At 39.7% G+C, this 14633-nt stretch overlaps 1 protein-coding gene across 1 annotated transcript in view; it reads left to right on the forward strand.

The window, feature by feature from the left end:
• Nucleotides 1-2850: 2850 nt before the first annotated feature.
• Nucleotides 2851-14633, forward strand: part of LOC6529437 (putative neural-cadherin 2) — a 117279-nt gene continuing 105496 nt past the window's right edge. The window contains exon 1 of the mRNA XM_015196859.3: nt 2851-4251. The gene's annotated coding sequence lies outside the window, so the exon portion shown is untranslated. The remainder of the gene's footprint in view (nt 4252-14633) is intronic.

Consider the following 14633-nt stretch of genomic DNA (forward strand, 5'->3'; position numbering starts at 1 on the left):
TGTCAAGTGGATTCGCCTACTAATCACTCGTGCAAAGACATTTCGCAATCAGCGAACGAATGCCGCTCCATCCCCTCACTCACTCATTACTCACGCATTTGACTGCTGTCGCAGACAAATTTGGGTTTAGCATGCACATTTGCCAAAGCCCTGACAAATTAATGCACATTTGCGATAGCATCTTCAATTCAAATTCAAATCACGCGACATGTCGCGGACTTGGCGGCAGACACATGCCATTGCAAACCAAATGGCAACTCATTTGACGCACCTTTCCATCAAGACAACGGGTGCGATGGCGTTGTCTCCGTCATTTTTGGTCGCTATTGTTTTGGGCCAGCGCGTTTCTCATGGAAGCTTGGCGCCCAAAACACTCATTTGCGTGGCTCCAAGTCTGCGAGTCTACTGCGAGTAACCGAGTCCACGTCGCTCTCTTGCAAATGCGCAACAATTCGCTCAAGTGTAAGTAAAGCCAAGAGCCTCGCGATTGGGAAACGAGTCTGGCGAGGATGAACCTTATCCTTTTTGGCAGAGCTCATCCCAATGGCGTCTGCGGCATTGACAAAACACTTGCACATGGCAACGGGCAGGTGAATGCTATTCTGGCTCCACGGCTGCTGCTACTTTTTATGCTAAGATGCCCTAACGGAAGAGGAGGATTCCTAGTCCTCACAGCGTATAAGTAAAACGGGAATAACGCGAATGCTATAGCTTAAAGCCGCCTTAAAAATGTTAATAAAACCTCGAGATGTTATCCCTAGTCAAGCTTACCATTTGCATGTTCTCAAAGATTTAATTTTAAAGAAGAAGACATGGGTAGCAAAGATTATCCCACCTTAATCCCACACGTAAAAAAATTAAATAAAGTAAATAGACACAGGAAATGATATTTATATAATTATCAGCAATAGACGAGCAGTCTATTAAGCACGCTTAAATAATAAAATAAAACTTAAAACTTGAGTTACTCGTGTTAGGATGACAGGAATATCTTAGAAGCACTCAAAGAACATTAAGTGAATATAGTACAGTAGTATAGTATATATAGATGTTAAATAAAAAGCTAGTTTAATGTAGATTTTTCTACTTACAGTTCTTCTATTGTGCATCCCTAAAAAGGCTGAGTATGGATATTCATTATTGTGTTTCCAACGGCAAGCAAAAGTAAGATCGTGCCACCTTCATCTCTGGCGTTGGCATCGGTATTGGGGACTTGTTCGCCTTTCTGGCAACTATTGTCGCCTGCCACGCCCCTTTCGCAGTCTCAGACAATCACATAACATGTATAAATGCAGAATGGCATAGCGGCGCTGTCTGTGCACTTCTGTATCTGCATCTGTATATGTATCTGTACCTGTATCTGCAGTTGTGTCTGGCTGTCTGTCTCTTTGTGAGTGTCTGTGCTCATGGCGAGGTGAATGCATTTGGCGCACACGTGCTTTTCTGGCATTACCACCTCGAACTCCCCAGTTGCTCGTATTTTGAGGATCCCATCTCCCCACTATATAATGTATTTGCGCCTGGGCCCAGCGGCAACGATTCCAAAGGACGTCGCTATTGTGAGAGGTCCTTGGGTGGGCTAGGCAACACGTTGCCAACGGAGAGATAATAAGCCTGACGTAAATTAGTTAGCCATTTTGAGTTATGAATGCGCATTTCAGCGGACTGCTTCGCATTTGGAAGAGTACTCCGAAATGGATCGGAATAATTTCCACTAAGCTTTTTCTAGGTAATGAAAGTTGAAAGACAAACTGGGACTGCGAAAGTGTTTTAGATGCCGAAAGGTTTCATTGTTGGCATAGCACCAGAATTAATCTTTATAAACTCATTTGCAATCTAAACTTACTAAATAGACTTATAATGGTATTAACTATATTTCTTATTGTCTTTCTCTTGTCTTTGTCTATTTAATTAACTGAATTATATTATGTTTATCAGCCAAGGAGTCGCGAAAATGATTACCTGAACTTTTGCATTTCAAACAAAATCACCTTGACTTTCTTATCCCAACTTATCCGCACAATTGGCACTGTTAAATATTTTATGCCGAGAGAAATACGATGTACGCATAATTAAGCATTTCATGGTGCAAACAAGCACACTCAGAGTCTGGTGACTAATATGCCCAATCATAAAACTAATCCTCATGGCAGAGGAAAAACCTCATTAAAATAACGCATACGCAACGTTGTGTGTTGACAGACGGGGGAGTACATAAAACAGGCAGGCCCAGAGGCCATGGTTAATGTGTCTGCCGGCCCAAAACCAACCCAGGTTTTTGCGGCCAAGAAGTCTAACCAGGCGAAATTAACATAAATGAATTTGCAGCTGTCCGTAAGGGAAACCCATACCATAACCCTTGTCCTCAAAGTGCGAGAAATGTTCAGACAAATGGCCAAATCACACTGACCTGCAGTTTAATGTGGCGAGACGTGTGTGGATGCGGGGTTCTCAGGGGCTTTGGGGCTCGGGTCCGAATTAAAGATGAATGAAAACTTGTGGCAACACGAAATAAATCATTTATGCCACGCTAAGTCCAGAGCCAGGGCATGAAATGAGACTGGAGCAAAGGTGCCAGGCATATTAAGTAACGCACTGGGCTTGTGCCTTCGATTCACAGGCTTTAAGGCGACGACGAGGCACTAACCTACAGCAATATGAATGCGAAAAGTGTGTCAGCCGAACTAAAAGTTCGAGAGAGAGAGGAATGATTTCAGGACATGCGCAGTGCTGTATGCGATCCACAAACAATTCGAACTTCGTGTTTTGACTGTTAACATTGACCAAGAAATTATTCGGAATGGCTAACGATGGCAGCATCCCAGAAAATTCAGTCAAGCGGCGTTGCTGTTACCGAGCACAACACACATTATCCTCGACTTTCGTTGGGAGTCCAGTTTCATTCGCAGAAAATCGCGTGAATTCGTCGTGATTTACCGGCACATTGTCTGTTTATTTTTCTGCATGTTGTGCCAGGTCGATTGTCCATAATTGACAGTCCTGTCACTCGAAATCGAGTCAAAACGGCCGAGGGGAGCAGAGAGAGCCAACAAAGTGTGTGTTAAGTGCTTGACTTGTTGCCATAGTTTTGGTGTCCTTATCACATATATATATATATATATATATATATATATATATATAGATTTATATACGTATAGTTAAGGTGGCAGAACGAGCAGCTCATTAACCTAAGGTGTCGCTAAGGAAATATATCAACATCCCGTGGTTAAATGCAGTTATAATTTAAACTTTATCCAAAAATCAAAATTTACATCAATACTAAATGAAATCAAAATCAAACATATAATAATTGAAAATCAAAGTATCAGAGTGAAACAAGAAGAATAAATATTGTTTCTGTCAAACGAAGCAAAACCGACTAACAACACTGTAAAAGTGTATGAATCAAACCACTACCATAAAAACCAGAATATATGAAGATTTTTTAACGCAGTAGAGGATCGTACTTCAATGGTATCCAATAAATTCTCATACAAAGAGTAAAAATTAATTCCATATTAAGCGATTAAACGAAAAAGCGGATGACACAAAACAAAAAACAGACCAGTATCGCAACAAAAATCAGAATCCATCAGTGAACAGTGAACGGTGACAAAAAAGTTTATAATAGAATTGTGCATAATTCATAATTCATTTTCAATGCAATGCAGAACTACTGATTCAAATTAATCGAAATTAGATAAAGTAAACAAGAATAACATATGCTTATTAAATCACTGATAAAAACTTCATTTAATCGAGATTCGTTTGACCTAAATCCATGCTAATCGGGAAATATAGCAGTTTGATTAAAGTGCAAATGGCAAGAAGCAGCGGAAATTTTATTGACAACGCAGTGGCGGAATGCATATAAAATAAATATTAAATTGCATAGTTTTAAACGGCAAACGTAATTACAATATATCAATATATAAATGCATTAAAATGCTCCTACAAAATTTTATAACTCTGTGCAGTCGCGTTTTTGTGTTGGGTGCCGCTTAATTGAGCATGCATTAAAATAATAGGCAATATAAATAATCTCGTCATAAATATAAGCGAATGCTTACATAATTTAGGCTTTTGAAACATTTAAAGCCACGAAGTAAAAAAGCGCATATCTGTCTATTTGCGCTTTCGTGTGTGTGACTGTGACAGTGTTGATGAAAAAATTCTTTAATTAAATACACGGCATAAACAATCGGCCAGCTCGGATTACCATTGGGAGTACGCAGAAAAAAGATTCAGCTGGTAAGCTTAGACTCGCAAAAATTGCATTGATTTCTCGTCCGATTCAGAGGATGAAAATTGAGCAACATTTTTTATTTGAAATTAATTGACTATTCAACCACAAAACAGGTACAAATAACCCGCAGGTGACCACTGATTGGACTTTATCAATTGAACCAATTTGTGATATTGAGTTGTTCGTAATTCCCAGCTTATCCACATATACACATTCAATTGCAATTCAATTTAAGTGTATACAATAGAAAAGTTTTACGAAAAGACAAAAAGTAAACTCCTAGTTCACTGGTTAATAAATTATTCATTGATGGCGAAACTTATTGATGCTGAATTAATGTGGAAGAACAACAAAATAAAAGTTTCAAGCGGAAGGAAAGTCGGTCACATTTAATGTGATTTTCATTGATTTCCCTTTGACATTTAACGAAAAATTAATTGATTTCTAATGTTGATAAAAGTAAAGTAAGCAGAACACTTCACAACCTCCCCTCTGTGGCCCACCCACTGAACACCTACACCCCGCGTATTTTTGTTGAGTTTTTTCCTCCTTTTTCTATTCTTACCTCCCCCAATCTTGGTTGTCAAAGTTTACTTTGAGTGTTGATTTTGGGGACGAAATAGCAAGCAAGTCTCCATCAGTCGAGGACTTTGTGTTGCTATTGCATGTAATTAATTTTCCAGCTCGGAGCTGTCGCGAGTTTCCCTGGCAACCAGAAAAGTAACCGGTGAAACTATCCTATAATTAATTTATATGTAGCCTAAAATGTTTTGACACATTGCGAAACATTTAGTACTGCCCTCCAGCATAAATTTTCAATGGCGTTTGGGGTTTACAAGCCAAAGGTCACAATGTGCATATTTTCAATAATTGTAGGCTATCAATTTTAAACTTAATTCCGCTTATGAACACTATGAATATTCTTTCATGATAAAGCACAGAAGATGAATTTTAAGGTTTTTAAAATAGTCGAACTATTAGTCCTAATATAGAGACTTGTTTATTAAATTGGATACTTCTTTAGTAGTATTTATCATAAGGTATTTTTTGCCTGGTTGTATTAAACATAAATAAGTCTACTTTTTGTTTTCAGTTGCCCAGATACTTAGACGATATTAAAAATATTGTTAAAAAGGTATATGAATGAAAAAACACTTCTCTAAAGCAGATTCCATTACAGACAGTCCCTCTTAAGATTATCATTTAAAATCTAACTAAGCAACGGCTTGTTGCACTAACAGTCACAGCTGCATTCGCCCGCCGCGAGCCCATTGCCACCCTTTCCTTGCCACAAACTGCGACGTGCTCAAGTGCATGACAAATACGGTGAGGTAAGCCGGGGAATGCAGCAACAGAGGGAGACGTGGCAGGAGTTACTCCAAGCCATGGCCATTATTAAAGCCACAGCTCAGCCAACCGAGTGTGTTTGGCAGCTTTATCGGGGCCTAATGCCTATGTATAAGGCTAAAATTCGAACGACGTAAACAATTTGTAAGTCATGTGTAAACATCGTAAGTTACTAGGCGCATTCGTTCGTTCGTTCCAATTATAAGCACTTAATGTAGCACCGGGGAGGATCCATACGCCACGTAGGCCCAACGTGCATATATTACGCATACGCCACGTTCGCCGGCAATAAAAACAAACAAAATAAACCCGGAAGGGAAGCTGTCTGACTGCTGCTACCCCGAGTTAGTTAAACAGCAGCCAAGTAATTAGATTTTTCCTCATGAAGCAGATAGGCAAAGAGAGAGCGAGAGCGAAGAGCGTAGGAGCGTAGGAGCGGGATGGCGCATCGAGCCAAGTAGTGTGCAAATACGAGTAGTTTCAAGTGCAAACAAAGGGCCTGCTGCCATACAATTCAATTATAAAAAAAATCCCGTCGGAAGCGAAAGCAGCCACATTCACAGAAAACTTTCAGCGGAAAACTTAATGCATTTAACGCGTGTGGGGCAAGCAAATGGATTAGTGAACAGATGAAACTTTTGTTATTCTCGTTAAAATCCCGACATATCCCACCAAAACAAGCCCACCTGCCATAAAGTTTTGCGTTGTCACATACCTTTATATATATTTTGCCATATGCCACATGCCAAAATCTCTTTTGAGCAAAAGGAAAACAAAAATAACACAACTGCAGCCCTTTGGGTATTTTCCGAGTTTGTTTGTGTATTTGCGTTGGTGATGCCCTCCGAAAAGTTGTGCTTGAATCTCACATTACACTTTGGCTAGATGTGTGCTTTTCGCAATTTTTTTTGCTTTTTATCGCGCCAGAGCCAAAAACACGTGACTGCAAAGACAGGTGGCAAGTGGGCAGAAAAAATGGGAAGCATAACTTTGACTGTGCACCAATTGACGTTGGGCAAAAAGAGTATGACAAAAGTATTAATAAACTTGACCGTCATTGTTTAATTACCCGAAAGTAGTTAAAGCTTTGGTATGCAAACAGTAATTACAAGAAGGATGCTTTTTTGATCAGCCGGAGTAAGCTGCTCTAAGCTGATTCGGCTTGGGGGATTGAATCTGAATAAAAAGAACTGAAAAAAGAGCTACTTAAATGAATTCTGGATTGTATAAACAAAACCTTGTATTTTCATTGCTTACCACTTTTAGACTTTTTTTTGATTAGATTTTGACTGGCATATTCTGTGCTTTATATATTTTGTCCTATTTTTTTAAATTATTTTTCTCCAACTTGAACTAAAATTTGTATTTTGTGGTAGATATAACAACTACAAATGAGTTCATGTTTTATCTAACATCATCAGTAACTCATTATACCTGGCTCACATTATAAAAGACAACAAACTCGCTGCTTCGGGCGGAATGATGTAAACCTCATCGATGCTTTGAATACCAGGACTAGTGTTCTTGTTGCATATATGTATAGGTCTTCAGAAAATGCATACGACCCCCATTCGCCGCAGGAGTAAGCTTGCGTTACCTGGCTGGGTAAATTTTAAAGTCCAATTTATGCATATTTTAAATAATACGGACTTTGTGCACACGCAAAGTTTATGCGACCACAGAGCATCCTAGTTTATAGTATGTCTGCGAATAGGTGAATCGCTGGCAAGCTTTGTGTTTTGGCTTACTCATAGACTGCAGAACCCAAGCTCCGTTTTTGAGCAGATACTCGCATATTCTACTTGTGCGCATACCAGATAAAATAGCTGTATATAAATCATGTCACGGCCGAGATAAAGGCCAAAATATTCTTTTTCTGAGGGAAAACTTATAAGGAATGGTTTTAAAAGTGAGGACTTGACCCGGGTTTTCTTTTTTTATTCGGAATAGAATGCATTTATAATGGTCCAGTGCAATGAGTATGCAAGTATAATTGAATTACCTTTAGTGATTTTTCTTTCAGATATGGGTCGGTTCTTTCACATGAATATAAAGTATATTTTATATTTTCGGTTGAACTCACATGCTTACCGGCAGGTTATTGAGCACTCAACATTATTTGGCCATAAACCTTTTGAATGTTTTCTAAAATTTGTCTTATTTTAGGGTTTTTTCTTTATTTTGCTTGATAAGATTTTTACGTAAAAGGAAATATTCCTCAGTATGACTGAGCAAAGGAAAATATTGTTGGTTGCCCTCCTCATGTGAACTGGACATACAAATGCAAAGTGGTTTTTAAAGTTAAATTATTTATATTTTCAGGAGCTTTCCAAATGTGTCAATGGCTTTAAACGAATATTATACCGCATAAGAATTTCAACTAAGGAAAATAAATAAAAATCAATTTCCGTGTACTCAATAATTTTTTTGTTGGTTCAGTGGGAAAGTACCTTCATAATTCCCCCAGCGGGCGTAACCACTTTGGACTTTCACTCGTTTTCGATCTCAACAAGTTTGCCCCAAGAATGACGCTAATCCCCAAGTAATTGTCTGCTTAGCGCTTACTGTCAGTTTATTGAGATTTTGTTTTTCCCTTTTCCATTCTCACCTGTCGCACGTAGTCAAGTGTCTCGATACTTTTTGCCCTTCCTGTGAAATTCGTAGGAGTTGCCTGGAAATCCCCGACACACATAGTTATCACGTCGCAAACTTTGCGCACTTCATTTTTATCATGTGATTTTATTTATTTTGATTTTGCTCCTAAGAAAGTTTCCGGCCAACGTCTAATGATGTTAACTGCTAACGGCTTATCCGGTGAGACAATCGCCCAGGACTGAATAACGTTGACAGGCCGTCCCCTATAGATAGCTGCCTCGAACATAAAGTTACAGGATTAAGACCGGAGTGGCCTGGTTTCAGCTCCAGTCTCATCCATTGCTCCGCTCTTAATTAATACCGGGCATGTGCTGAAATCAACAATTTTCTCTGGCCAAAAAACTGTTCGTATGAGAGGGGTCGTTCGACGCAATGAACTGTCTCTTCGGTGCACTTAATATACATATATAGTTTTCTTCACTTTATGCTGGCCGTCTTGTGGACGGGTATATGCACCTACCCAGAGTACAATTTCAATTTTCTCGTACTACCAAGGGAAGGGAGTGCAATTATTTTTGCGTTACTTTTGCACCCACTTCACACTGCATGCGAAAATGCACATACGAGTATCCTTGTATATGCGAATAACTGGATATATGTCGCTTACTGCACTGCAGCTCTGGGGGCCCATTGATGGCCATAAATTTTTAAACAACAGAAATTACAATTACTGACCACCGGCAAAGGGAAATTCGATGGGCCAGCGGCCAGCGGCAGGAGATGGGTAAATTGTGAAGGATGCATAATGAAAGCAATCCATATTAAAAATATAAATCACGCACTGCGACAAGGATGCGGAAGATGGGACTGTGGTCTGGGTGGGCGAAGGACATATGCCGTGTGCCTGGGAACAATAATAATATGGCCAGCTGTCAGGCGATTCGCCTGCGGCAGAAGCCCGGCCAAATAATTAATTGGCTGCATTATGGCGCTCAAAGACTGGCTCCTCGGTGAAAGTGGGCAAAAGTGCCCGGGGCATTTAAAGTGACGGTCCAAGCGGCAACCGAGCCGCACTTCCAATGCCACTTCCACCTGTCAATGGCAGTCATTCATTGCTGTCATCGGCCATTCCATTCCGGGGCATAATTTTCAACTTGTTGTGGTCGCCCAATTGCCGTTCATTAAGAGCGCGTAATTGTGGGCACAGTGGTTTGGTTAGGGCCACCTTATCCGCACTCAGTGGTTCAGGGCCCAGTGACACGTGAGATGGTCCTTATCGCCAACAGGACGTTCTCGAGAGGTCTTCGATATGGCTCAATCAATTGAGGCACATATTATGATAGTTGTAAGGGAAAATAAAGTTTTAAAATTATTATAGCATATTTCTGTGTAGTTAAATACTAAACAATATAATGCTTAAATGAACTTGTCAATTCAATTAAATTATGAACGTTTACAATTTCGTGTTTAATTATAAAACTAAATATTATAAAATAATAATGCAGTTCAATTATGTGGGTGAAGCATTACTTTTGCTTCTTAAATTTCCTTTAGTGCTCACCATATATTTTATTGATTGCAAAAAGACACATTTATTTTAGTTTTTTGTTTACATCCTGCCTTCTAGCACATTGGCTATCGAGCCATAGTTATTTATTTTTCTACTGGCTCAAGATGGCCAGCTGCCTGCAGCTGCCTTAGAATGCACAACATTTTAGACCCAAGTACACGTCAAGTCAAGACCCAGAAGCAGAAGGAGAATGCAGGGCGGGATATTAGCCTGCATTCCGAGCAGCTGTTGTGTCATTGTCGCCGGGCGGTATCTTTGTTTTTATAAGCTTTCTTGCATGTAATCAGTTAAGGATATTCATGGACAATACTATGATTTTAGTGCACACACACATAGTAAGAAAAACACCATGGCTTGTATATATGCTACACAGAAGAATATAAGTTTCGTTGATGAAACAATCGGCCCTGTGCCTAATGTATACCTCTTTATTTCACTTGACTTTCTTGTTCTGCTTTCAGCATTTTTTTAAAGGTTTTTACTATTTTTATTCGCTTTCCCAAAGAACTCAATCGAATCAATACTTGATGTCCTTAACTATTGCAACAAGTTACATTTTCCCAGTGTACTCATAGTCGGCGGAGATTTGTGCATGTGCTGGCGCCACATCGCAGCAAGGAGCCTTGCAATAGAAAAAAGAAAACCCAAGCTAAAAAACAAAAAGCCAAAGAACGCTGCAATGCCATGCAATGCCATGCAAATCCTGCTGAGCAACACAACTCAACATGATGGCCAAGCAGCCGGCCACTCGTGTCCCCTGCCCAGTTCCCATTTGCCGTCAACAACTTGCTTGTCCTGCTGGTCCAGCTGTATGGCGATATATGTGGCTGCCCGGCTTAAAGCCCATAATCAGGCGATTTGCAGGCATTAGTGATGGTGAATGGAAGGCGGCGGGGGCGTCGGGGGTGGCAGTGTATCCTGCTCTTCGAGGACACAAGGCAGCCTGTTGTCGTACGTCAGCTTTTGTCTATGGTTGATCATTTGCTGGCCAGTGGATTTAGCCCCTAATACTCTTGAAAATGTCCCGGACAGTTGTGCCCACTAGATTCTCATGTGGAGCTGCTTAAGGTGGGCTTACTCGTGCCGAGAAACAAGACGCCTCTTCAAATCTAAATTGGTTACTCTACTTCTCTAAGAATGAAAAAAAATCTCGGTAAGAAAAGTTTATATATAAATTCCTACAAACTATTTTTTTAGTCTTTTCTGTACTTATTTTACGCATATAAACAGTGTAAAGGTCTTTTTCAGTGTTCTGAGTTGACTAACCATTTTTCGATTGGCATAAAAAGTTGCCTTCAATTTGCTTAAACAATCTGAAAATGCTGGATTGTTACTTAACTGCTGCTTTGTCCTTAACTTTTTACCGCCCTCCTTCGACTATGAACTCTTTCTTATCGAGCATCGTAATCTAAGTTAGACCAAAAAAGAGAGTAAATGGCCATCTATCTTCGGGCCTTATGGAAATCCGTATTCCTTCTTTGCCAGGCTTCAAGCGCACGCACTACTTTGCACATCGTTCGTGCATTTCTTCTTTTACACCTGAAAAAATTTATTTTTACATCTTAAAATAATGATAAATAAACAAACTAAGCGCACCTCCATAAAGATCTTAATTTAAAACAATGAGATGTGTGGGGCCTGGTTTCAGCAATGTTTAAATGTGGGAATATACAAATCCTTTATGTGTATCTTTTCACCACCGTTTTTCCTTCGTCCACTACAAAGGAACAGGACTTTTTTATAGCTCTTCAGTACAGCTGCTGACATCCCTTGGCTGCAGCTCGGCTTTCATTACGACGATTCTGCTCAGCATTTCCATTTCCATTGCCACTGCCACTAGCACTGCGCTTATTTTCTTGTTACACTTGCTCCAAGAATTATTGCCTTTGCATATTCACTCCGTGCTGTGTGTGTGACTGCGCTTTTTTCATGCTCCTTGGCATTTTTTGCCGGAATTCTTTCCACAAAAATGACAGCTGACACTTGCGTTTAACCGCACAGATTTGCTTTTAGTACGCTCTCGTGTCGTCCCCAGTCGAATCCTTTATCCCCTCCTGCGATTGCGGTCCATCTGTTAGTACGTTCGTCTGAAGCCACATTGTAATTGTCGTTTGTATTACCAGCAAACGACGACTTGAGGCGTTGTGACTGCGGTTTCCTCCTACTCTGGATTATTCACCAAGCAATCAAATGCAGCTCCACTTGTAGCCCCATCTACCCTTTGTGGTTTTCCCTAAATCGTTGCAAAAAAAATTGAATTCCATTAATGTAGCAGGGTTTGGGGGCTTTACACTCGAAAGGGCTTACAGTTGGGAGGTATTGACTTTCAGGGAATGAAAGAAACATTTTTTTTTTTTTTTTCGCGCGAGTTCCACGGCCACACCTCCCGCCCAACCGACCGAGGGGCGCTGCCGTGTATCGTACGGCTCGAATCGCGGGAAGATAGACGCGATATAGAAGACAGTAAAGGACGAGGAAATATATGTATGCTAGTAGTAATATCTAAGAATTCGTTAAGTATGTTAGTATTGATCGCTTTAAAAACGGCAGAGAGTCAGAATTAGAGATAATAGGATAGAATCTATTATAGTCAGAACATAATACTCTGTAGGGATCATGCAACTCATAGTTAGATCTACACTGATTTAAAATTAAAGGTACGTAATTTCTAGTAAATCTGCTTGGAACAGTGAAGTTTAGCCGACTAACCAAGTCGGGACTATCCACTTCACCACGAATAAGGTTAAAAATAAAGACTGTTCCAAGCATCGTTCTACGGTTAGCTAAGGAGGGTAAGTTAATTAACATTAATCTACTCGAATAAGGAGGTAATCTACGGTTTGCATCCCAATTAAGGCGCCGTAAAGCAAAAAGTAAGAAGTTCTTTTGAACCGATTCAATGCGGTCCGAGTAAACTTCATATTGTGGACTCCAAACAGGTGATCCATACTCGAGGATCGGACGGACTAGAGAAATAAATAAGGTTTTGGTCATGTAAGGATCATCAAATTCCTTTGACCACCGTTTTATAAAACCAAGCACACCCCTGGCCTTATTGACAATAGACGAAATATGGTCTGAAAATTTAAGTTTAGGGTCCAGAAGAACACCAAGATCATCAACATGTGTTATTCTGTCCAAAGAGCACCCACTTAAAGTGTAAGTTGCGTGAATTGAGTTGGCACGACAAAAGGTCATAACTTTACACTTAGAGCCATTTAAGTTTAATACGTTATCACGGCATCATGTTTGAAAGCAATCTAGATCGGATTGTAAGTCCAAATGGCGAGAAATGTCCTTATATTGCAAGCATAATTTTACATCATCAGCGTACATTAGTACACGCGAATGATTTATTATTAAGGGAAGGTCGTTAATAAATAAGGTAAAAAGGAGCGGACCTAGGTGGCTCCCTTGTGGGACGCCGGATGTGACTCGGAGAATACAAGAAAGAGAATTTTTAAAGAGGACCCGTTGCGTCCTGCCATTCAGATAACTTAGAATCCAATTTAGGAGATCAACAGGGAAACCTAATAAATCAAGTTTTTTTATTAAAAGTGAATGATTAACAGAGTCGAATGCTTTACTAAAATCCGTATAAATGACATCTGTTTGAAGATTATTTTTGAAACCCTGTACTACGAAGGAGGTTAGCTCCAGAAGGTTAGTAGTTGTTGATCTGCGTTTCATGAAACCATGCTGACATGGTGAAATAATTGACCTACAAAGGTGCTGCAAGTGAGGAGTGATAACGTTTTCAAAAAGCTTAGGGATAGCAGACAATTTGGAGATTCCTCTGTAATAGCTTGCATCCGATTTGCTACCTTTTTTATGGAGAGGGATCACAAAGGACTCCTTCCATATTTGGGGAAACTGTGTAGATTCTAGAGATAAGTTAAACAGTTTTAGTAGAGGTTTGCACAAGGCTTCCGCACAGAATCTAAGCACACAGCCAGGAATTCCGTCGGGACCTGGCGAATAGACAGGCTTAACTCGCAGAAGATCATAAAGCAGTGAGCTTTCGTTTAAAGTGGGACAGAATATTAAATTTGACTTTGATACCGCGTAAGAGTAAGGTCGTTCGGAATGAGGTAACGTAGAATATGTGGTTTGAAAAAACTTGGCAAATAGATCGGCTATTGCCTGATCCGATGTTACCGAAGTATTTTCAAAAAATAGCGAGGAAGGGTAACTAGTTGTTTTACGCTTAGTGTTAACGAAATTATAAAACTGTTTGGGATCCTGTGCGAACTGGAACTTACAACGGTTTAAATAATTCTTATAACACTGAGCATTAAGCACGGTAAAATTTAACCGAGCACTTACATATTTAGAAAATATAGATTGAGAACCGGTATTTTTAAATTTTATATAAAGTCTGGACTTAACATTTCTTAGGTGTGTCAACTCTTTATTAAACCAAGGTGGTTTGTTAGAAGTAGACGGATAGTACATCGGAACACAAGAGTTGAAAAATGATTTAATTGCAGTATAAAAAATATCTATGGCATCGGCCATTTTGTTGCAAGAATATAGATCGGACCAATTAAAGCCAGATATAAAAAGATTTAACCTCTGAAAGTTTGCCTTACGAAAACAATGAATTCGTTTGGTTGACTTTTCTGGCCTCTCTTTTATTACGGTACCTGTGTCAATTGTCACCTCGAAAGTTGGATGGTATGGATCTTCTGGTTGACTAAGAGGTGCTACTCTAGTCAGAAACACACTTTCAGGACTTGAAACAAAACATAGATCCAATAAACGACCAAGAGAATTTTGAATATAATTAACTTGCGACAACGATATGTCAAGCAAGCCGTCAATAAAGTCATGCTGTGCTATAGGCAGGAGAATATTTGACTGTTCCTCTGTGTA

Source organism: Drosophila yakuba, chromosome 2R (genome assembly GCF_016746365.2).
Source record: "Drosophila yakuba strain Tai18E2 chromosome 2R, Prin_Dyak_Tai18E2_2.1, whole genome shotgun sequence".
NCBI classification, from domain to species: Eukaryota; Metazoa; Arthropoda; class Insecta; order Diptera; family Drosophilidae; genus Drosophila; species Drosophila yakuba.